Here is a 24,906-nt window from a genome sequence, read left to right as displayed (position 1 = left end):
GTAGAGTGCTAGCCTTGAGCTGAAGAGCTGAGCTGAGGGACAGTGCCCAAGCTCAGAGTTCAGGCCCCATGACCGGACCCCCCCCCAAAAAAAAAGAAAGAAATTGCCAGGGCTGGGAATGTGGCTTAGTGGTAGAGTGCTTGCCTAGCATGCATGGAGCTCTGGATTCAATTCCTCAGTACCACATAAACAGAACAAGCCAGAAGTGGCACTGAGGCTTAAGTGGCAGAGCACTGGCCTTGAACACAAAGTGGTTCAGGGACAGTACCAGAGCCTTGAGTTCAAACCCTACAACCATCTTCTGAAGATGATCATTGGGCCAGCTTTTGGAAAAATACATATTCAAAATTTTTGATCTTGTATTCTCATTGAATTTAAGTTCTATGTATTTTGTATATTAACTTATCATGTATACAATTTAGACTTTTTTTCCCATTCTATAGGCTACTTTTTTACTCTGTTGATAACGCACAAAAATAAAAATATTTCACTGAGTTCAATTTGTCTTTGGGAGTAGGTGTCTCATGCCTTTAATCCACCTACTCAGAAGATCAGGAGGATTGAGGTTCAAGTCAAGGCTGGACCAAAAGTTAGTAGGACATCATCTCAATCAATGACCCAGGTAGTGGTCATGAGATCTCAGCTACTCACAAGGCCATAGGTAGTAGGATCATGGTCCAAGTTCAGCCCTGTAAAAAGCAAACATGAGACCCTACCTTACAAATAAGCAGCTGGGTGCCAATTGTTCAGGCCTGTAGTCCTAGCTATTCAGGAGGCTGAGATCTGAGGATAGCAGTTCAAAGCCAGCCAGGTCAAAAAAGTCCCCATGTAACTCTTATCTACAATTAACCACTGAAAAGCCAGAAGTGGCACTGTGGCTCAAGTGGTAGAGAGCTAGGCTTGAGCATAAAGGCTCAGGGATAGCGCGCAGCCCCCTGCCCCCTCCCCCCCTCCCGCCCAGTTCAAGCCCTATAACCAACAATTAAATAAAAGCAAAAGAGAGCTGGGGGCATTGCTCAAGAGTATCTACCTAGAAAGCTTAAGGCCTGAGTTCAAACCCCAGTATCATGACCCCCCCAAAAAACCAAAAACAAAAAACCCCACAAAACAAAAAACCCATGTGCCTATTTCCTTTTACTTTATTGCTATATCCAAGAAATTGATAAATCTAATCATGTGAAGCTTTTACCCATGTTTGCTTCTAAGAGTACTAATAGTAGAATAGTTTTGTCACATTTTTCTTTTTCATCCAGAGTTAATTTTGTACATGATTTTAGGTAATGGCTCAAATTTTTTATATAAAGAAATTTATTTTCTCAGTAGTTTTGGGAAAAAAGCCCATTCTCTATTGAATGGTCTTAACACCTCTGTTTAAAATTACTCAATCACCTACTTACAAGATGATTCATTTCTTGGATGACTATTCTATTGATCCCCATGTCTATTTGTCTTTTGCCAGTGCCACTCTTTTAATTTACTGTAGATTTTTCATAAGTTCTATCAGGACATGTCTTTCATTTTTGTTTTTCTTTTTTTCAAGATTGTCTTTTTTGAGAGGTCACATGAATTTTACACAATGAACTTTATTTCTGTAAAAAATATTAGGATGTTAATAGAAATTGCACTGTCTATAGCTTTCTTTGGGCAATATTAATATCTAATATATCCTAGGGCTGGAGGCATGGCTCACGTGGGAGAGCACTTGTGTAGCAAGTAGAAGGTCCACTACCACCAAAGAGAGAAAAAAGTCTTAAATTTCGGAACCCACGAACATAGTGTATGTCTTTATTTTCAGATGTTCCTCAACTTACGATGAGGTTTTATCTTAATAAATCTACGATAAGTTCAGACTATTTTTAGTTGAAAGTGCCTTTAATATACCCCATTGTCAAAATCATATAACCTCCAATGTGCTCAGAACCCTTGAGTTACCCTACAATTGGGTAATGCTGAATGTATTGAATATCTCATAGAATTTATTGAATACCAAAACAAAACACATAAAGGTTTATATGTGTAGTCACTATTAACATACACAGCTGATACCCCCTCTGGGCATTCTTCTCCTCTCTCCTTCCCACGTCCTTCTCTCCTCCTCCTCCTGTTTCTCCCCCCCCCCCCTCCTCCACTTCCTCTTCCTCCTTTTTTCCTCCTTGTTCCAGTTAATGGGGCTTGCTCTTGCTTAGCCTTTTCCTATTCAAAGCTAGCACTTTGCTGTCATACCTCCACTTATAGCTTTTTGCTGGTTAATTGAAGAGTCTTTTGGATTTGTAATGCCTGGGCTGGCTTTAAGCCAGCACATTCAGTTCTTAGCCTGCTGAGTAGCTAGGATTACAGGCATGAGCCTCTGGTGCCTAATGGATACTCATTTCTTTTAACACCCGAGGATACACTACTAAGGATAGTAGTAAAATGCTCCAATGCTGCCTTACCAGTTTCTTTGCTATAACGTTCATGTTACCTCAGGTATAACATTTTCCTCTGCCTTGGCATTTTACTTTTCTCCAGTTCAACCAGTTCCTTATTTGACATTTCTTTAGCCTCAGTGTCATCTCATGAATATCCTTTTCATTATTTCATGTTGAATTTGAGCTGGTTCCCAAGCACTAATATCTAGTAACTATTTCATCAACAGCAGTGTCTTTGTTAAGCCCTTTGCATGTTCATATGCCTTTACAAGTTCCTTCCATATACCATTCATGCACCATTGCTGTGCAGCAATGTTCCAGATAGTATTGAGAATGTCAAAAGCCATTCCAAAACTCCTGGGAGTATTCAGCCAGATTCAGCTGCTGCAGCAGCCTGTAAAAATGTTTGGTGAAAATAGTATCCTTTGAACAGAGTCATTTTGCCTTGTTCCATTAATTCAATGAGTTGTTTTGTGGCAAATACACAACCTCTACACCAGGGCTCATATAATAAGCTTTGAGAGTCAATAAGCTTTGAGTGTTCTGGAGCAATGTGTAAAATCAAGACAACCCTGAATATAGGATGTTGTTTTGCCTATAATATTCTTTTGCCTGTGAATTTAACAGTTCAATATCTGGTCTTAAAACAATGCTGGTGTCATCTAGACTTCCTTATAATGTTAAGAGTAAACAAGACTTAGGTATATTCTTGAATCCTCTAGTTCCTCCAAGTGGTAGGTTGGAAAGACTTTGAACCCTGCAACATTTCTACCCCATTAGGATTCTGAATGCCTTGAAGCCTGACATTTTCTGGGATTCTTGGTGAATGAATGCTTATTTTTACGTACATTCTAGTATAGGCTCAGTTTTGTAATATTAAATATTCTGGCCAGTGCATATCTAGAGTTGTCCTGTGCAAAGGACAACTCTTCTGTGAAAGCTTTAGCACCTTTAGCATTGGCAGTTGCTGACTTTGACATTTAAGGTCATTATTGACCTTACCATTATGAAAATCATAACTTCTGAAGAGATGGAATTCATTGTTAACTTGCTACTAACATTTTCATGTATGTAGAAACATTGACACAATATTTTTGGTGCTGAGCAATTAATCCAGAGCTTCATGTATGCTGCAATTCTTAGCTCTCTGCATGTTCTTTTAGCACATCAAAAGGACTTTCTCTAAGTATGTGCTTATGATCATTTTTATATCTTCTTTGGAGAAGTTTGTATTCACTCTTCTATTTGGAAATTGGGTCTTTTTTTTTTTTGATGGAGGCATGGCTCAAGTGATAGAACAGCAGTTGTGAGCAAATAAGCCAAGGTAGTGATCTCTAGGCCCTGAGTTTAAGCCTTAGTACTAGTGCATGCACACACAAAGTCATACAATTGAGCCTATCTAATTGTAAGAAGTCTGATACTAGACTATTTTCAAAGTTTTTTTTTTTTCCCAAAACCCTTTTTACCATTCAAAGCTGTTATCTTTGGCTTTCTTCTTTTTGCTTTTGCTGCTAGATCTTAAGAGAATGTCTGATCCAAGTTATGTTTTTTTTTCTACATTTTCTAAGGTTTACCTTTACCTTGTACATCTCCCTCTTTAGTTTTGTGTGCACATGCATGTTTACTGGTGATGGAACCAAGGGGGGGTTCATGCTTGTTGCGAGCATTCTACCACTTGAGCTATGCTCCTAACTAGTTCATCTTAAACTGGATATCCTTTTTCCACAGCATTATTATTTTTTCCTTTGTTGAATGCTCTATTTTTGTTGAAAATCAATTGGTCATAAATTAAGTCTCCATTTCTGGATCCTTAAACACTGATTCATACTCCCTAGGATAGTACATGACTATCTTAATTACTGTAGCTTTGTGACAAATTCTGAAACCAAGCCTGTTTTTCCAAATTTGACTCTTTTCCTTGCTGTTTGATTGCCTTGCATGACTGCAAGTGGGTGGGGAAGATTTTGTGTCTTCCACTACGTGTGTTTTTCCCTTTTGGTTCTACTCAGGATCTTGCACTTGTTTGGCAGGTAGTCTACTAGTGAGCCAACCTAACAACCTTCGGAGAGGGTATGCACTTTTTGTAGGCCACAGACCAAGATTCTCCTACCTCTGCCTCTCAAGTAACTAGGATTAAAGGTGGGAACCAGGGCAGCCCCTATGTTGTAAAGTTGAAGTCTACCTTAAGTTACAAATAATACTGTCAAAGGCAAGTACTTTTTTCTTCCAAGTCTGCTCCTTGCAATAGGCCCACCACAGGAGATGCAGAGGAGAGATCCTCCAGGGCCTTTCTTCCAGGGTCCCTCACGGAGGACAAGCTAGGTGACTCCCCTATTCGTGGACCAGTGCCCCCAGGTTAAGCTGTCAGGATGGCGACCTCGGGAACCTAATCTCACAGAACCGAAGGCAGGCAGGCGGGCCGTGCTGACAGAGCGATGACAGGTCAGCCATCCTAGCCCTAAGCAGAGAGCAGGAAAGGCAGTTGAAGGAGAGGGAACCAGGTTTCTGGCTCCACTGCCGTACGGACCATCAAGGTCCGGAGTCGGAGTCTAGAGACCCACTTTCCATTCCGTTGGGTTCGGGAATAACGACGGCCTCCTGGTTCCCGCAGTGGCAGCGGCAGTTTTCGCGCCGCCTCCCTCCAACGGCCGGGCGCGCGTGGTGGTGACGTCAGTGCGGGGCGGGACTTCCGGCCCAGTCGGGCTTCCCGCGCCTCTGCTTCTCCTTGCCGTGTCCAGCTGTGCGGCTCTCTGAGGTGGCGGGCGGCGGGCGAGTCGTCGGCCCGCGGGCACCAGGGCTGACCTGCATCTCTGGGGAGGCTGGCCCTCCGAGGAGAAGCTGCCGTGGCCGCCCGGTCCACCGTCGGAGCTTCCTAAGGGTCCTCCTCCACCCAGGCTCCGGAGCCCGACGGTTGCTGCTGTGTCCCGGCGGCCGGCCGGAGGCGCGCGAGCGGCCGCGGGGAGCAGGCGAGGCCGGGCGGGCCGTCACCCCGGCGGGCGGGACCGACTCCCTCAGCCCCGATGCCTCGGCGGCCCGGGTGGAGTGGGTGCCGGTGGCTGGAGCTGTGGATGTGTCCCCGGGTGGCGGGGGAGGCCAGAACACCGGTCACTGTGAAGTTTTCGGGGCGCACGTCGCCGGGACCGTGCATGAGTTGGGTAAGGCATTTGGCTTTCAATTTGTGCAAGACTCGATCCCCGTCCCCTCGGGTTCCCCTCAACCCCCGACTGCTCTGGAATCCTTGTCCGCGGATGGGGGCGCGCGTGTTAGAAAAGTCCAGGTCACGCTAGAAGCCACGTTTGGCAGCCAAGGCGGGGCACGCCGGGCTCCCTCTGCCCCTGCCCGGGATAGCCGCGGCGCGGTACTTGCGTGCGTGATTGGCTTAAGTGTGGCACCCCGAGTTTTAACTCGTGATTGAAAAAGTCGTGCTCCTCTTGGTATTTCTTTGGCGTTGGAGCCATGCTTAGCCAGTGATGGATGTTTATGGCTTTTTAACCGAAGTCACATCTCAACTATGAGGAGATATTTTGGGCTGATTGGATAATTTGGTAAATCCTCAGTGTCCAACCTTGGACCATGATAAATGGGCACTGTACATAGAAGAATACCCAGTATTTTATATCTCTGGGTCAGAATGAAGACACTTTAAATCTCCAAGCTTTGTAGGATAAGGAGAAATTTGTTCTGAATTTTAAAATTAATCATGTCTTCATTATATGTTCAGAATACTTGAATAGGTCCAGAATTGAGTAGGTTGTTAAAGAAGTGCTTCTGTTACCAAGCAACACCACTGTAAACAAGCATGATATTCAACTAGAGCATACTTAAAGGGAGCTATTTTACAGTTATCTGAGTTCAGAATGCTCTAAATTAAGTTTAGCCTGTACATGCTTACAGTTCGCTCACATTTTTATTTTTATCACCTTTTGCTTAAGAATTATTAGGATGCTTTAAGTTTCCCTGTCACCCAGGATTCTCCTGAGAGTTACAAATGGATTTGAGTTACTCTTAGTAATTACTGTATGCTGGTTATTCCTCCTTAAGTATTTTCTAACCAGATGAAGTGCACACACTAATGTAGGAATATTTTCAAATAACAGGGTTATAGCAACTTAGAGTTACACCGTTTGAAGTTTGGAAGCACCGATTATTTTCAAGTTATTAAGTCTTTGTCTAGGAGTCACCTTTCACCTCACTGAACACTTAATGATGAAATTTTGAAGGCAAGTTTTCGGATAGTGTGTGTGTGTGTGTGTGTGTGTGTGTGTGTGTGTGTTGATTCTGGGCTTGAAAGCAGTGCCTGGGTGCTATCGCTGAGCTTTTTTTTTTGGGGGGGGGAGTCCGGTCATGGGGCCTGAACTCTGGGCCTGGGCGATGTTCCTCAGCTCTTCAGCTCAAGGCTAGCACTCTACCACTTGAGCCACAGCGCCACTTCCGGCTTTTTTCTTTTTGCTTATGTGGTGCTGAGGAATCGATCCCAGGGCCTCATGCATGCAAGGCAAGCACTCTACCACTGAGCCACCTTCCCAGGCCCTCTCTGAGCTTTTTTGCTTAAGGCTGGTGCTCTACCATTTGAGTCTTAGCTCCACTTCCAGAGTTTTGGTGTTTAATTGGAGATAAGAGTCTCTGCGATTTTCCTGCCTGGGATAGCTTTGAACCAAAAATTTCTAGTATCAGCCTTCTGAGTAGCTAGGATTGCATATGTGAGGCACTGCCATCTGGCGTTTCAGAACACTTTTTAAAATGATTTTTGAGTATTTCAGAAGATTTGAGACAGTGAAATAAAGGACTTCTTTGAGATCAAACTACTAGTAATAGGAATTGCAAATTCTAGTTTATATCATATTCTTACCGTATTGCTAAAATCTATAAATTTTATTTTAGCCCTACACTCATGTTACTGATGTTGAAGTAATGCTCAGAAACTTGGTAAGATAGGAAGAAAAAAAAATCAAGAATGGCTCATATTATGTTGTAAAGTCCTAAGTAATTTGAACTTAGACTTATGCCATGGAAAGTTCTAATTCAAGAAGCTTAGAGGAATGATACTATTTCCTTGCTTAAATAAATTTTAATTTTGCCATACATAATGTGTTAAGCTCAGTAAGTTATTTTTGTTATATTTTGTTTTATTTTTATTTTTGGAGGGGTTATAATTGAGGTTTGAACACAGGACTCCCACTTGCTAGGAAGGTTCTCTACTACTTGAGCACACCGACTCAGCTCTTTCTTGCTTTGTTTTTCGGATAGGCTTTTGTTTTTTTTTCCTCTTGGAGACAGCATGTTGTCACAGTCTTTCTCTTACGAATCTGGAGCCACAGATGTGTACCACCACACCCAATTGGTTTAGGTGGGGATCTTGGTGTCTTCAGGGAATAGACTTACTCTGCCTCCCAAGTAGCTGGAATTACAGGCATAAGCTTTTGTGATTTTCTTAAATTGTTTAACTTGTATATACTTGTAGAGAATGTCTATCTATCTATCTATCTATCTATCTATCTATCTATCTATCTATCTATCTATCTATCTATCTATCTATCTATCTATCTGTCTATCTATCTATCTATCTAGTTGTGTAAAAGATATTCTAAGTTCTTCACTTAAACAACTCTTCAAGATCTTCTTTCTTTGCCTTTTTAGACTCGAGTTCTTGAAAGAAATGATGGGTTTCTCTACTATGTTCAAAACCTGTCATGTTTGTTTTTTTTTTAAAAAAAAATCTTCCTGCTTACCTGATCTAATTTCTTGACACTTCTTCCTTAAAATACAAATTGTACTTTTTCCTGTAAGATTGAACCACTATGAGTTATAAAATCCTACACTATATATTTGCAAATCATATCTAATACTTAGACTTTGTTACATTTTTTTATTTATTTAGTTTTGTTTGTCTTAACTAGTTTGTGAGTTTTTCAAAGGCTGGACACAGGTCTTATCAGGTCACAAAGAAAGAAAGGCTACACTTGTTGCTGAATAAGAGTTGTTTAAAGATGACAAATCCGCATTTCTACTTATTGCTTCTCTAGCTTCTGTAATATTATAGAAGTAAGGACAGTGAGGAGAGAGGGGTGACTGACTTAGGAAAGGCAACAATAAATCATACAGAATGGGATTAACGGGTTAGTGTGGTGGTCCTTGAGATGAGAAGGAGATGCTCATTCCTAGAAAGTGTGAATACTTAAGAATTTCCCATGACAATACCAGTGGTAAGGACTCCCTCAGGAATGCTAGTACTGTTCCCATGTGGGCTTGGAGAATTTGGTCAATTTCCTGGCTATTCCTTAGAAGAAGCTTAGTTTTTAAAATAAGTCCCTCTAGCTCAGGATAGGGAAAGTCTGGCTATTGGCTGTATAAGATCAGCAAAATAAATTGGTATACAAGATAGACATATAAGTTTTTCATGTTCTTTTTATTGGCTACTTGAGGTCTATCTGTACTGACAATTTTGTATAACCCTCAAATAATGTTATAAATATCCATATGGTCCTTGGCAGAAAATTGGTTCCCTATCTCTGTCTCTCCCATCTTGCACCCTCCTCCTTTCCACTTCTTTCCATCTCCTTTTAATCCTTTCTGTCTTGCTTTTTGGCCTGGTTATGACCAAAATTCATAAATTATGTTATACTTTAACTTGGCCCCCATAACTTAGCAACTAGGAAGTATATATATGTTTGGTATTATTACTGCCCTCTCAATAGTGGAGACATCACTGACTTCAATCCTAGTACTATTTCTTTTGAGTTTAAACTGTAATCCAGGAGAAAGATTAAAATCAGGAAATGTCCAGTCACTTGCTTTTTGTATATTATTTCAGAGTACTTTTGGGTTAAAATTTAGAATTAAGAAGCATCTATATCTGCTCATAGAGATACTGGAAAGCACTTTTCATTTTCATAGTATGTCTTTTAAATCTCTAAATAATTATTATAATCCTGCCATAAATTCTTATCTGATGTTTATAATAGTTCATTCTGTTGTTTCTTGAGTGAGCTTGCTAGCATAGCTTCTGAGTTGCCCAGTAACACAGTTGAAGTATAACATAGCAACCCTTGAAAACAGTAGCATTGGGACTACAGGGATTTTCCTGCAGAAGTGTAGTGCCTATCTAGTGTTTATATTTGCTCTTTCTCACTAGAATCACATTTTGATTTATGGCAAGACATCAGATAATATTAAGTAGAGTACTATACATATGTATGTTTTTGGGAGTGTCAACAAATTGTAACTTCTCATATATTTCAGACAGAAAGTGCATGCATGATAAATATGTATTGACTTGTGCTATCTGTGAAGGGCATGTGAAAATACGAATTCACCTAAAAAATTACCCCTTGCAGAAAAGCTTTTAAGTAATAGCATCAGAGTTCTCTACAGCTGAAATAGCCAGCCAGAGCTGGGGTGAAGTCGAAGTGTACTTTTTGTAATACTTCTGGAGCTTCTTGGAAAGCTTAGATCAATAACATAATTTAGAAGGTACTAGGATTTTGTAGGAAGCAAGTCATGATTTAAGAGACTTATCACTTAACTTTTTTGGCCTATTTTTCTTTGTGCAAGATTTTTTTTTTTGTCGGTCGTGGGGCTTGAACTCTGGGCCTGGGCACTGTCCTTCAGCTCTTCAGCTCAAGGCGAGCACTCTACCACTTGAGCTACAGCACCACTTCTTGGCCTATTTTTCTATTTGAAAAAATAAATATCTGAAGATTTCTTTCAGAAATTGTATATCCCAGTTCAATATTTTTCCTTTTTAAACAATATGAGTGCCTATTATGTGTCTTGCAATAGATACTGGGAAATTTGAGTGTAAGACTTTGTGTAGTTTCATGTACCTTATTGTCTGGTGGGAGAGTTGCATAAAGTATGTAGTAAATGCAGTAAGGATAAATAAGAATGTGTTCTAGTGCAGGCAGTAAGGACATCTGACCACGGCCTGCAAGTAGAATACACTTTGATCGAGGAATGCTCATTAAAATTAGTAAGTATAGTTGCAAGGTGAGCAAAGAGTTGTTCTGCTTGGCCTTGAGGGGTGAGTCAAGGAGAACTAGGGAAAAGTTTCTTGTTGAAGACATAGAATCAAGTCATAAGCAATAGTGATATTGAGGTAGATATCCTTAATGGTGAACATCATGCAGAAAGACAGAAGAGAGGAAACTAGAGTAGGATAAGTTCTGATTGAAAATTGTTGCTTAGGAAAGATCAGCACTAGCACTGTGAATCCACTTCTAGAAAGATGTTTTCTACACAAGGCTCTAGTACTTAAAAACTAATACTTCAAAAAATCTTTAAAATTAATGTAAGATACATAAAGAAAATAAAACATAATATTTAAAGAAAACTTCCTTTACTAAAAAAAAAAAAGAAGAAAAAGAGGTTTCTCGTTTCCATATCTTGGAGTTCGCTTTGATGTATATTATTTTATATAACTATGAAAGGCATTTAGGCATTACACCTTTGTGTTTCTCTTCTGAGAGTATCCTCCTTTGGTCTCACTGTGTGTGAGTAGAATTCTGTGTAATTTATCATATCCTAGGGTATTTTTGATCTGATTTCCGCCTACCAGCGAGAACATTTACCATTTGAGCATGTGAGCATGGCTTCACTTAAATATGATTTGTTCTAGTTCCATCCATTTCCCTGCAAATGACATTAGTTTATTCTTTCTAATAGTTGTCAAATATCCCATTGTGTATAGGTATCACATATTTTGGTCCACTCATCTATGGTGGGGCATTTGAGCTGTTACCATATCTTGGCTGTTCTGAGTAGTGCAACAATGAACAATGATGTGCAGGTGTCTTTATCATATCCTGGCTTTTCTTTATCACATCCTGATGAGATACCTTGCTTTTTATGGCTTAATGTCTTCTGTTAAGGCTTATTTTGTGGACATTGGAGAATGTTCCTTGTGTGTTTAAAAAGGATATGTATTTTTTAAAAAAAGGATATGTATTGAAGCCTGGGCTGTATAGTGAGTCCCTTATTGCAAAAGGAAAAAACAAAAAGGAAGGGAGGAAGATAGAAGAGTTATACCTTAGTCTCTAATAGAATGTTTTTTATTTTTTATTTTTTTTTCAACAGTTGTAAGGACTTGTACTAAGTTCCTAGGGAGCTCACTTGACACCAGCTTACACCTGGTACTCTACTACTTGAGTCATTCCTCCAATCTGGCATTTTGCTGATTAGTTAAGAGCTGAAGTTTCACAGACTTTTCTGCATGGGCTGGCTTTCTTTGAACCTTGGTCCTCTGGGTCTCAGCCTCCTGAGTAGTATTATAATAATAAAGCACTAGTTTTCTGTCTTGTTCTGTCATTTGTCTTCAACTATTTTTTTTTTGTTAATGTTGTTTGATTGTCTCCTTCAGTTGTCTTTTTGCTTTGTGTTTTGGGGTCTTATTAAATGCATAGGCACTGAATTGTTATTTCTTTCTGATGCACTAGACTTTTAATCATTACATGTCCTTTGTCTTTAATAATGTTTGTCTTCTTATACTCTATTTTTTCTTCTTGGTACCATGGTTACTCTTATTTTTATGGTGAATTTTTTCCATTCTGTTTCTTAACCTACTTATGTCTTTAAACTGAAGATGTAGCTTGTAAATAGCAAATAGTTGAATTTTGTTTTTCTAATCCAGTATAACATTATCTTTTGAATAGTTTGTTTCACATTTAATACAGTAAATGATATTATGGATTTACATTTTCCATTTTCTAGGTTAATTTTCTGTTTGCCTCACTTTTCATTTTTGTCATTTTCTCTTCATAATTTTCTGTTAAATAATTTTAGTTTATCTTTCAAATTGTATTGATTTTTTTTTTTTGCTGTGTCACATAATAAATACTACATTTGTATTGGTTGCTTTATTGATTACATTACCCATTTTAAATTGTTGCTGTCTCCTTCAGTTAATTTGGTAAGTTATAGCATTTTTCTCCAATGTATCTTTACTCTTCTTTTTTGGTGCTCTCTCTCTCAACATATATGCATATATAATATATATTACACCTATGCGTATGAAACCCAATGATACAGTACTTATTGTTTTATATTGATTATGTTACAGTTTTATCCATTAAAATAAATCAGAATTATATTTTAGAACTTTTTGTATTCTATTATGTATTCAATTAGAATTTCTGGAGAGTTTTCCTCCTGTGTAAATTTATATTCTATGGCGTAACTATTCTGCAGCTTGAAGGACTTCCTTAGGTATTTCTCAAGGCATGTCTGACAGCAGGTTCTCATCCTTTTTGTCTGTACTTCACCTTCATGTGGACAGTTTTACTGATTACAGAAATTTTGATTCAGCTTTAAAATTTTTAAGAATTTGATTATTTTTTGTTCCTAGTTGTTTATGATGCATAGTCAGTTTTTGTTGCTGTTGTTTTGCTTTTTTGGTTGGTTGTGGTGCTTGAACTCTGGGCCTAGGTGCCATCCCTTAGCTCTTCAGCTCAAGGCAAATGCTCTACCACTTGAGCCACAGTGCCACTTCTGGTTTTCTGGTGGTTAATTGGAGATAAGAGTCTCATGGACTTTCCTTCCGGGGCTGGCTTTGAACCATGATCCTCAGATCTCAGCCTCCTGAATAGCTAGATTATAGGTGTGAGCCACTGGCGCCTGGCTATAGTCAGTTTTCAATTACTGTCCTTCTCTTGTATGAGTCATTTCTTGTTCCTACTAAAATTTTCTTTTCTCTTGGCTTTTTAGTAATCTGACTTTGGAGGTGTTTTGGTATAGTGTTCTTTGTATTGTAAATGAATATTTTCATCAAATTGGCAAGTTTTTTTGGTCATTATTAAAAAAAAATTCTGCCCCTTTCTCACTTTTTGTTTTGTAACTCCTATTACACACACACACACACACACACACACACACACACACACACACACACACACAAATGCCAGTATACTTGATAATGTTCTAAGATTCCTAAAGATCTGATTATTATTTCTGTTAAATATTTTTTTCTCTATGTTCTTCTAATTGGAAACTTTGTGTTTTTCTTCAAGTTCATTGCATTTGTCTTCTGCCATCTTTAGTCTATACTGTTCATGCTCTCAAGTCAGCTTTTTATTTTGACAGTTACGTTTTTCAATTTCAAAATCTGTTTTAAAAATAAATTTATACCTGCTTATTGAAACTTTCAGCTAACTGATTCATTGTCATTATAACATTCATGTAACTCTTTACGATTTCTTTTAGTTCTTTGAACATATTTATTACATCTGCTTTGAAGTGTTTGCTGAACCTAATGTAAATCAAGACAGTTTCGGTCAGCTGTTTTTCTTATTTTTTCCCTAAGAATAAATTACATTGTTTGTTTTTTTTCCTTGTATCTCGTGTGAATTTTTGTTGAATGCTGAACCTTCTAGATATTTTGAAATTTCATATTTTGAATTTACCCCTAAGAATTTGAAGTAGATTTTTTTTAGTTTATTTAGTAGCATATTTAGTAGTACCTTTTTCCTGTGTTGTATAGTTGTTGGTGTCTTTACTATTTTTAGTTTCATTTACATTTTTTTTTTTTTACCTTTTTTGAGGCGTAGTTTTGGTGATCAAGCCCATTGCCTGTGTATGCTAGTAAAGTGTACTGAGTTGCAAAGCCCTGTTTCTTTTCATTTGCTTCATAGTTTCTTTTGAAGAAGTCCAGTTAGCTGGACTTCCTCTCCTTTCCCACATAGGATCTACTTAATAAGTATTCATTGAGTAGTAAAAATCTCTGAACATAATTAAATCTTCAATTAGTATTTCTTAGATAAAAATTTCTAAATTTCTTCCCTTGTCCCTCTCCCTTGTCCCTTCCTCCCTCCCTCCCTCCCCCCCTCCCTTTCCTTTCCTTCCTTTCCTTTCCCTTTCCCTTTCCCTTTCCCTTTCCCTTTCCCTTTCCCTTCCCTTCCCTTCCCTTCCCTTTCCCTTTCCCTTTCCCTTTCCCTTTCCCTTCCCTTCCCTTTCCCTTCCCTTTCCCTTCCCTTTCCCTTCCCTTCCCTTCCCTTCCCTTCCCTTCCCTTCCCTTCCCTTCCCTTCCCTTCCCTTCCCTTCCCTTCCCTTCCCTTCCCTTCTTTCCTTCTTTTTTTTTTTTTTTGCCAGTCCTAATGCCTGAATGCAAGGCCTTAAGCATGATCAGCTTGTTTGTTCATAGCTGGCTCTACCACTAAGACACACTTCCAGCCTAGCTTTCTGCTGGTTAATTGGAGATGGAGTCTTGTGGACTTTTCTGCCTTGGTTAGCTTTTAACTATGATCTTCTAGATCTCTGGCTCTGAATTAGCTAGGATTATGGATTTTAGCCAACTGGTGCTCAGTGAAATTTCTTGATGGATGTCATAAAGCAGGTATAAGTGGTGGAAAAACTATTTTTGATGATGTCCTTCTCAGAACTCTGCAAAATTACATTATAAATGTATGGGAAAATAGGATTTAGGTCACAGAAGTTTTGTGGATAACTTTATCCCTAGGAATAAAAGATCTACAGGAATTTGGGAGATGAGCAGAAAAGTAGAAGATTGTAGGTTTTCCTTTGAGAAGCTAACAGTTTCTTTGGAAATATAGTTTATATAGTTATACAGAAGCTAGAAGAGGAAAATGAAAACATGATAGAATATAGAATCAATATATTTTGTTTTTTATTTGACTTTTTGAGACATCTTATACTAAAGCCCAGAATGGCCTTCAACTTAACTCATGCTCTCCTGATTCTGCCTTCATAGAGGCAAACTAAGGGCAAAAGCTATTTTACTTTTAGAGATCAATATTATTTCATGATTTTTTGTTGTTGTTGTTGGTTGTGGGGCCTGAACTCTGGGCCTGGGCGCTGTCTCTCAGCCCTTCAGCTCAAAGCTAGCACTCTACCACTTGAGCCATAGCACCACTTCCTGTTTTTTCTGCTTATGTGATGCTGATGAATTGAACCCAGGGCCTCATGCATACAAAGCAAGCACTCTACCACTGAGCCACCTTCTCAGCCTGCATTTCATGATTTTTTCAGACTGTAGTAGGGTTTGGAGATTACATTTGATCTTGATCTGAGGGTTAATTAAAAAGATTAAGATCATTTGGCCTAACTGTATGAACAAAATAAAGACAGTATGGAGGAACAGTAAAGTAAACTCATTTGACTCTACAGCAAAGGGGCTATTGGCAACAAAATGAAATGTTTGTATTTGTAAAGGAGTTGTTCAGTGCTGGATGTGAATTTGTCCTAGACATTTAGAATAGGAATGACTGTATTAGGAAGGATAATGATGAAAATACTGTATGAGAATGATAATTCTGACAGTTATTTGTAGGCCATGTAGAAATGAGTGAAGACCAAAATCTGGGACACTGTTTAGAGACTTCTGTTAAAATTAGCTAAGTGTGAAATACTTGAGGTTTGGCATGTGGCCTCTAGAATGGAAAAGAAAGGTTGAAATCAACAGAGACAGACAAATTAGCAGGTTAATAATATGTTACAAATAGGAGTTGAGATTGGTTGTGCACTAATAAATAAGGAAAAGATAGTGATAATTGATTTTTTTTTTTTTTTTGGTCAGTCCTGGGGCTTGAACTTTGGGCTTGGGTGCTGTCCCTGTATTCTTCAGCTCAAGGCGAGTGCTCTACTGCTTGAGCCACTGCGCCACTTCCAGTTTTCTAGTAGTTTTTTTATTGGAGATAAGAGTCTCACGGACTTTCCTGCTTGGGCTGGCTTTGAACCGTGATCCTCAGATCTCAGCCTCCTAAGTAGATAGGATTACAGGTGTGAGCCACTGGCGCCCAGCGATTTTTTTTTTTTTTTTAAGAAAGTAGGTAAGCATTTTTATTAGATTGCTATAGGAGAGAAAAAGTATTATCTCTTCTTCATCCATCCTTGGTTTCTGACTGAGATCCCCTTTGACAATAGACATCATCAAAAGAAAAGCATGAAAATTTAATGCAAATTTTCCATGGCCCTTAGGAAATGAAGACCCAAAGGAACAGAGAAATCCATGTAGTTTTTAATATGGCTATGCAGAAGTATGAGGGCAGGACAAAAGGACTTGATCTAATGGCAGTACACTAGGGAAGAGGTGCTTATCAAGACCTGTTCAGTCAGATTCTTTTTGGCTTGACTCTATCCCCATTCCTGTGTGGGAGGTTCTCTGTGGGATGAAGGTCTTATGACCCTCTTTAGAGGAAGCTCAGAAAATGCTTTTATCAGGAGATAAGATCTTGTTTCTATGGAAGCCAAGTCCCCACATTTTGAGGTTGTGTATCCTTCAGCCCCCTCCTTGGGCTTCTTAATATTTGTAGAGAGAATATGTGAGTAGAGTTGGAGTAGAGTTAGACATGTGAAATTTGTGTGTCTTTGAGAGAGAAACATTATGTAAATAGAGTTGAGACAGATAGTTTGATATCTGTTATAGAAAAGGAACGATAGTCTAAAGACTTCTGGTGAGTGGAGTAAAGGGAACAGGTAAGGGAAAGTAAGAAGGGTTTGAGAGATGGGAGGTAATATTGTGATAACATAGTGGCTAATATGGTTTTCAAAAAGAGGTTCATAAAAGGTGATTGTGTATAAAAATTACTTTGTGCTGGGCGCCAGTGGCTTATGCCTGTAATCCTAGCTACTCAGGAGGCTGAGATCTGAGGATCGCGGTTCAAAGCCAGCCCGAGCAGGAAAGTCTGTGAAACTCTTATCTCCAATAAACCACCAGAAAAACCGGGAGTGGCGCTGTAGTTCGAGTGGTAGAGTGCTCACCTTGAGCTGAGGAGCTGAGGGACAGTGCTCAGGCTCAAGTGTTCAAGTCCCACTACCGGCCTCCCCCCCCCCCCAAAAAAATGACTAACTGTATTTTCTAGCATTTAGTATAGTTTAGGAAACATAATAAGCTTTAGATTAACAATTATAAATTACTTCCTTAACTATTAGTTTAATGAAATGATTAGTGTCATATTACTGATTATTTTTGTTTCATTTGTTTTGTTTTTGTGCAGGTCCTGGGGCTTGGACTCAGGGCTTAGGTGCTGTCTTTGGGCTTTTGTGCTCAGTGGTAGCCCTGTACTACTTGAGCTCTACTTTCAGATTTAAAAAAACAAAAAAACAAAAAAAAACACACACCTTTTTTTTTTTGGGTGCTTAATTGGAGATAAGTTTCCTGCCCAGGTTGGCTTCAGACTGTGATCCTCAGATCTCAGCTTCCTGAATAGCTGGCACCTGCTTCCCTAAGTTCTTTTGCTCAATAGCAATCATTCTCCTACTTGAGCCATAGCTCTACCTTCAGCTTTTTGTTAGTTAATTGGAGATAAGAGTCTCATGGACTTTTCTTGCCCAGGCTGTCTTCAAACAGGGATTCTTAGATCTTAGCCTTCTAAGTAGCTAGGATTACAGGCATGAGCCACTGGCTCAAAACTGATAGTTTTTAATTGGCTAGAAAGGAGTAATGACAGAGCCATTTTATTTTCATAATATATAAATCATGTGTGAGTATTTTCATGTAAAGAAATTACTGATATTAGGTATTTTGACATAGAATATAAAATACAGTTTTTATCAAGTGGAGTGATTAGTATATAATGCCTTATATTTACAGCTTATTTATTTAGCTTACACAATATTATAACTTTTTTAAAAGTTTGAGGGTTTTTTTTTTGTCCTTAAGTTTCCAAATGTATTATTGTACATGTTCTTATTATATACACTGTTGTTGCTCTGGTCTTGGATTTTCCTATTTACTAAACTAGTTTTCTTGTATCTCAGCTGTAAAAAGAATGTTCTAGGGTAGTTATATATAATTTGAAAAGTCTTGCCACAAGGTGTCATTGTAACCTATATAAAGAATTAGCATGTAAACATGGGCAGCCTCAGTTGTACTGTTTTATTTTTAAAAATATTTTTGTTTCATATGTATCTTATTTGTATCTTAAGGTATATCATTTGTCATTTGCATTAAAGTGAAAAAGAGCTCATGTTCTTGAGTTCTCATATTTTTGCACAACACGTTTTCCACCCACAATTTTGTTATGAATGTGTTGCTATAGAGCCAATTTGTTTGAAGGAAAGAATGAGAGGAGTAGCAGCAGGTGGACACAGAAGGAATAAAATCTTTTATCTTTGTTTCTGACAGCCAGCTTCAGACTTTATTGTCTGCTTATAAAATCCCTATGAAAGAAAAATAGATTTTTCTGAATATTTTACTTTGTGATGGTTTTTATAGTTTGCTAAGATGCTTTTAAAAAAGATTATGCTTTGTTTTTCTTTTTTTTTTTTTTCCGGTATGTGAGTGTTGTATTGGAGATAGGCTGGCTTTGAACCGCGATTCTCAGAGTACTAGGATTCCACGACGAGCGCCCGGGTGTTTTTCATTCTTTTTTTGTTTTTGTCCTGGTATGGGGCTTGAACTCTGAGTGTTGTGCTTTTGATCAACTTTTTTTGCTTATGGCTGGTGTCCTACCACTTGAGCCATGCCTTTAGTCTAGCATTTTTCTGGTTAATTGGAAGTGGGGTCTCGAAGACATTTCTACAGAGGCTTGCTTTGAACCTCAGTCCTTCAAGTCTCAGCTTCCTGAATAGCTAGGAGTACAGGCTTGAGCCACTGGTACCTGGCATTATTTTTGATTCTTATGGAAGATTAGTTCTTGGAGTAATTGTAAACTTTGAAAGAACTTTCTCCTTTTAACTAGGCTACATTTTAACTCTCCTGGCTTCCTGATTGGCCTTAAAACTAGGTCATAAGGTGATTTTGCCTTTTTTTGAGATTTTGCCTTTTTTTTGACGATTGGAATTGGGAGTTTGTCTCAAGTAGTAAAGAGCTAGGTGTGTATAAAAGCCAAACAAAAATGGGAGGCCCTAAGTTTAAGCTTCAATACTAGGAGAGAAGGAGTAGGATGTGAGGGAGAGGGTAGAGAGATGGAGAGAGAAAAGATTTAGTTTGGTTTACAGGTTTAGAAGTTATATTAGTTTTAGAGGTTCACTTCTAAAACTAGGCCATAATTGGGTTAGACCTATTTGGGCCTTTATTGAGCATGCCAGATGGCAATAGTAGGGAGTATGTGGTGTAGCAAACTGATTACTTCAAGACCAGTAAGCAAAGGGAAGAAAAGAGAGGGACTGAGTTCCACAATTAGGAGCATGCCGCTAATGATTCAAGTACTTCCACAGGCCCTTCAAACCAAAGGTACAGAGTATTTCCCAGTAGTGCTACCTTGGAACCAATCCTTTATTTAACTTACAGATGTTTGTAGGATGTGGAACATCCAAACCATAGCAACATAAATGTTTCACTGATCACTACTAATTTTTTGAGGACAAAAGTTCTCTTATTTTTGTATGTATCTCCACCCCACAAAGTGTTTTACATATATTAGGCACTTAGAAAATATCCGTAGTACTGCAAACATGTCCAGATTCTTAGAAATTTGCTTAACTTGAAAGTTTGCATATTTCTTTATAATCTTTATACTACTTAGTAGTCTATTTATAAGTGTAGCAGTCACTTATTAAGTACTAGTTGTTTAATCAGTTTTTTAAGATAAATATATAAGTATATATGTGTATATATTTTTGCTGTCCTGGGACTTCATCTCTGGTCCTGGATGCTGTTCTTGCGCTCCTTTTGCTCAAGGCTAGCATTCTACCACTTGAGCCACAGCTCTCCACTTCAGCCTTTTCTGTGATTAATTGGAGGTAAGAGACTCGAGGACTTTCCTTCTAGGGTTGGTTTCAAGCTGGTGATCCTCAGATCTCAGCCTTCTTAGTAGCTAGTATTATAGGTGTGAGACAGCAGCGCCCTGCTTAAGACAATTATTATTAACCTGTATGTCTTGAGGATACCTTTTTTTTAAATGTCTCATTTCTGGCTGTAAAAATTTTTGTTTTTAATTTTTTGTCAGTACTAGGGTTTGCAATCAGGGCCTTGCACTTGTTAGGCAGGAAGGCACTTGCCACTTGAGCCATACCTCTAGCTCCTTTCTAACAGATGTTAAAAGAGGAAACAATGTGTCAACTGCAATGAATGAAAATATTAATTTTCTTCATGAAGTTTTTATAAGGAAAACAAGTATAGCTTATGGAAATAGAGTTAAATCAGGATTTACTTAAAAATAACTTTCAGGCTACATTTTTGTAAGAAAAGACAATTTTTTGTTTATTAGACATGTGGTATGCAGCTGTGAGCAAATAGACTGGGACTCAAGTTAAAGTACTCATCAAGTCCCAAAGTGCACTAAAAAACATGAAAATGGTTTGAACAAAAGTCATCTTTGCCTTTCAGATCACAACTTTTCAGACTTCCGTAATTTATCACATCTAAGCATTCAAGGTTGACTGGTTACTATGTCCTACTTTCCAGAACTTTTTTTTAAATGAGAATTAAGATGTACAGATGCAGACACTATGGTTATGAAGGTAAAATAACATTTTAGGGCTCGGAAAGTGGCTCAGTGGTAGAGCGCTTGCCTTGCATGCCTGAGGCCCTGGGTTCGATTCCTCAGCACCACATAAGCAAAAAGAAAAAAAGGCGGAAGTGGTGCTGTGGCTTAAGTGGTAGAGCGCTAGACTTGAGCTGAAGAGCTGAGGGACAGCGCCCAGGCCCAGAGTCCAGGCCCCACGACCGGACCCTCGCCCCCCCCCCAAAAAAAAAGGGGTCCCAGGACAGAATAACATTTTAATTGAAAATGGTTGGTGGTTAATGCTAACCACTTTAATGCAACTATCTTCTTTCTTCCTTCATCATTTGCCACTTCCTGACAATCCCCCTCTCCCCTTAAATTATAGTGATGGGGCCTGGTATGTTGCCAGGGCTTTGAAGGGTCTGCTCTCAGCTGCACTTCAGGTTCTGGCAGGGTGTCAAGATGGGACTTTCTTTTTGTACACACAACATCCTGGATGGCCATGCAAAAGCCTGTGGGATGGCTAGGATAGGGTGCTTCTGGATTTGGAAAAATTCATTTCTAATGTTTGTTTATAAGTGAAGTAAATGTCTGATGTGTAGGTTATTCCTAGACTTTTTAAAGGTTTTAGGAAACACATTCATGTTAGAGGCCATATAGTATTTAAAAGCATTGTTTGAAATTTTCAAAGGCATAGCATGTGCTTTTTAATGAAATGTATTTTGGAAGCTTTCCATGTACATCAGCAGCTGTGCTTTTTGAATATTTTGAATTATCAGACACTCTACCACTCACTGTTTTAAGAAATTCACTTCTCATGCAGAGTAGAGTTACAGGCCTGTTTGTAGAGCTAGGTCTGGTCAAAGGTGGTAGGAAGTGTGTGTGTGTATATGTGTGTGTGTGTGTGTGTGTGTGTGTGTGTGTGTGTGTAAATGTGTTTGTATTAGACAGATTATGTGATTCTAATAGCTATAAATGAAGGGAAAGAATTTGGATTAAAGTTGTTGCTAGTAATGTTAAAGCTGCCTTTCAATACATTCACACATTATAGCTGACCAAGATAATGTTTCACAATTCTTTTCTTCTTATGATTTGAATTATAAGCTTACCTTAAATGGAGGGAGGAATAGTGGGTGAATATAGCCAATATCAATGTACATACATGAAAGTAGAACTAGGTAACTTGAAGGGATTGGTGGAGTTTGGAGAAATCAGGAAGAATGATAGGAAGGTAACAATGATCAGGATATGTGGTACTTATAAGTTGATGTGTTGAATTTGAAACCCCTTTGTACAACCATTTAAAGATAATAAAAATTAAATGTTATAATTAACTATCTGTGTTGTGAATGTATTTATTTAGCAGTAGGGATTTTTGTATTGTGTATTTCAAGTGTCTAATACATGTTTAAGTATTTGATAGCCACATATTGAATATTTGAAAATTGAGAGGTTTGATTGTAGTATTTAGAATTATATTAAAAATGTTGAGTTTGGGTAAAATTCATTATAAATCATATTATCAAGGCAAAATTCAACAATGAATAGGAAGAATTATCCACAAAGAACAAGTGAGATTTATTCCTGTCATAAAAAGCTGCCTTAAGGGCTGGGAAGGTGGCTCAGTGGTAGAGCGCTTGCCTTGCATGCCTGAGGTTTGATTCCTCAGCACCACATAAATAAAAAGAAAAAAGCCAGAAGTGGTGCTGTGGCTCAAGTGGTAGAGCGCTAGCCTTGAGCTGAAGAGCTGAGGGACAGCGCCCAGGCCCAGAGTTCAGGCCCAGGACCAGACCCAAAAAAAAAAACAACAACAAACAAGACAAATTATTAATCTTGCATCATTGTAAGGCTGCTTGCTGGCAGCTGCCATCGAATGTCATTCTGTTCAGACCTCTCTGTCCTTAAGGTGTTAGTTTATGATCACATCTTGGTCTTTTTCACCATTTTCAGCTCCTCCCAGGCTTAGAGAACTAGCAGGCTCTACTCTTGAATTCTTGGCTGAAGTGGCTGGGCATGAATCTAAATGTCCATGAAGAAAGTACATCTGTAATGTGAACTAAAAAGAATGAATAATATCTTCCCCCTCTGTAAAATGAACAGTATGTACACAGACATGTTCAAATAGTGTTAAAAGTATGTTCTCCAAGAACCACTGGAGTCACAACAATAGACACGAAAATAAAGAATTGCCTCAGCAAGCAAAATTTACTCTATAGAAGGGTGGGCCAACAGCTAAAAATCTGGCAAGCAAGCACATAGAGCAGGCTCCTCTATTTATCCCTAACACAGCAGGCCCTGCTGCCTCTGCTCAGATTGGTTGAGCTCAGAATCACAATCTGCTCACGATAGGTTAATCTGAATAAGGTAAAATATATATTTACATAAGGTGACCATTAACAGACTTTGAAATAAGATTAACAGTACATAAATAATCTCAAAACATACCCATAGTCTGTCATTTCTTGAACAAACTGTGGTGTATCTTAATTCCATCTTGAAAAAAACCAACTTAAGACAAAACTTTACTTTTCAACATTTTTTCCTTATCCCAAAGCAGTTCTTCTTTTGCTTAACTGGAGCCAAGCTACCTGGCCAGAGTAGGAACTTTTAAGTAACACACTTTAATAGAAAAGACAGTTTTTCTCCTCATAGGCATAAAGAAGTCAAATAATGCACACCAAGCTAATAAATATTATGAGTTCTAGAAAAGCAATAATGGATTAGTCCCCATCCACAAGACAATATGTACCTTATTATTAGATTTTCATTTTAATAATGACAAATATTTATTTAGATAGTCAAATCACATTTCTAGAAGAATCTCATTTGTTAGCCTCTTTTCTGCAGTTGTATAATAAACAATCCAATAAATAATTCTGTTATGAATGAACATTACTTTAAAGCAAATTCTTCATCCTGGTTTTCAATCTCCTTTCAGCCTCTGACTTTGCAGCTTCTGGTATTTTTAGCAGTGTTGCAATACCATTTGTCCACCCTTAAACACTCACAGTTTGCCTCTTCTTTCTCAAGTTCTTAAACTCCAGTTCTCTTCCTTTAAAATGCACCCATTCTCTTCATTCCACCTTACCACAAAAGGTCAGGCTCCTACAACCATATGGAGAAGATAATTATTAGAGCTTTTCATTATCTGTGCTTCTGATATTTTTTCCTCTCGAGGAAAGTACTGCCAGATGGATATTTAAAAATATTTGGGATCTTATTCTCACTCAAAAGCACCTACATGAGACGAAGATAAAACATTCCACAATCTTTTAAGATTTTACACAGCTCCAGTCTTCCCTGTTTTGCCATCAGCCAAGAATGGGCTTTCTCACTACCCCTGAACAAATACTTATCACACCTCTATTCATGTCACTGTGTTTGTGAATCCTCCACTGTAACAAAAGATCATACTATGACCTGTATTTACTAACTGTTCACTATTTCTAGGATGACTAATGCCACCCATCAGATTTGGTATTTGGTGAGATTCACTTCCTATGTTACAGACACTTGTCTTGTATTCTTACATAGTGATGGTGGTGGGCAAGTCTGGTTTCTTTCTCTTAGGGATACTAGTCTCATCATGAGGGCTTTACCCTATGATAGCCAAAACTCTAATTACTTCCCAAGGCCACAGAGCTATTTATTCCATCAAGTTGGGGATTAGGGCTTTAACATTTGAATTTTAGGAAAACTAAACATTCAGTTCAAAGCAAGGACTATGTTCATATGTTTTATTAGAACTATAATTGAAGATGAGATTGTTGTTTGAGAAAGAGATACTTGAAATTGGCTAAAGTACTGGAAAGTACTTCTAGTAGATTTCAGTGCCAAAAAGGAAGGAGATAAATAATTCAAATCTTGGTAAATTTTATTTTCAAAGTGACTTAATTCCTATTTTAAAGAGGGAGTCAATGGGAAATTTTCCTTTTATATGCTTAACTAGAATAACAAAGAAAAAATAACTCAGTTCTGAAATTTTTTACTAGTAGTAGAATTAAAATTAAAAATTTTTCCAATGTACTTTAGGTTTCTAGCTAATTAAAATAAAAACTCCATAATATATCCTGTTAGAAGAGTATGAGGTTGACTTATTACTTGTTTCTATTTCTTAGAAGTTAATTGACTTAAGGAACAGAATAAAAAGTACATGGCAGTTT

General features: G+C 38.2%; 1 protein-coding gene across 1 annotated transcript in view; it reads left to right on the top strand.

The window, feature by feature from the left end:
• Positions 1–5,149: 5,149 nt before the first annotated feature.
• Cep83 (centrosomal protein 83) overlaps positions 5,150–24,906 on the top strand; it is an 80,326-nt gene continuing 60,569 nt past the window's right edge. Inside the window, exon 1 of the mRNA XM_042693252.1 lies at positions 5,150–5,563. The gene's annotated coding sequence lies outside the window, so the exon portion shown is untranslated. The remainder of the gene's footprint in view (positions 5,564–24,906) is intronic.

This window comes from Dipodomys spectabilis, unplaced genomic scaffold (assembly GCF_019054845.1).
Source record: "Dipodomys spectabilis isolate Male_0828 unplaced genomic scaffold, ASM1905484v1 ptg000163l, whole genome shotgun sequence".
Lineage (NCBI taxonomy): Eukaryota > Metazoa > Chordata > Mammalia > Rodentia > Heteromyidae > Dipodomys > Dipodomys spectabilis.
This window is presented reverse-complemented; position numbering and strand designations above follow the sequence as displayed.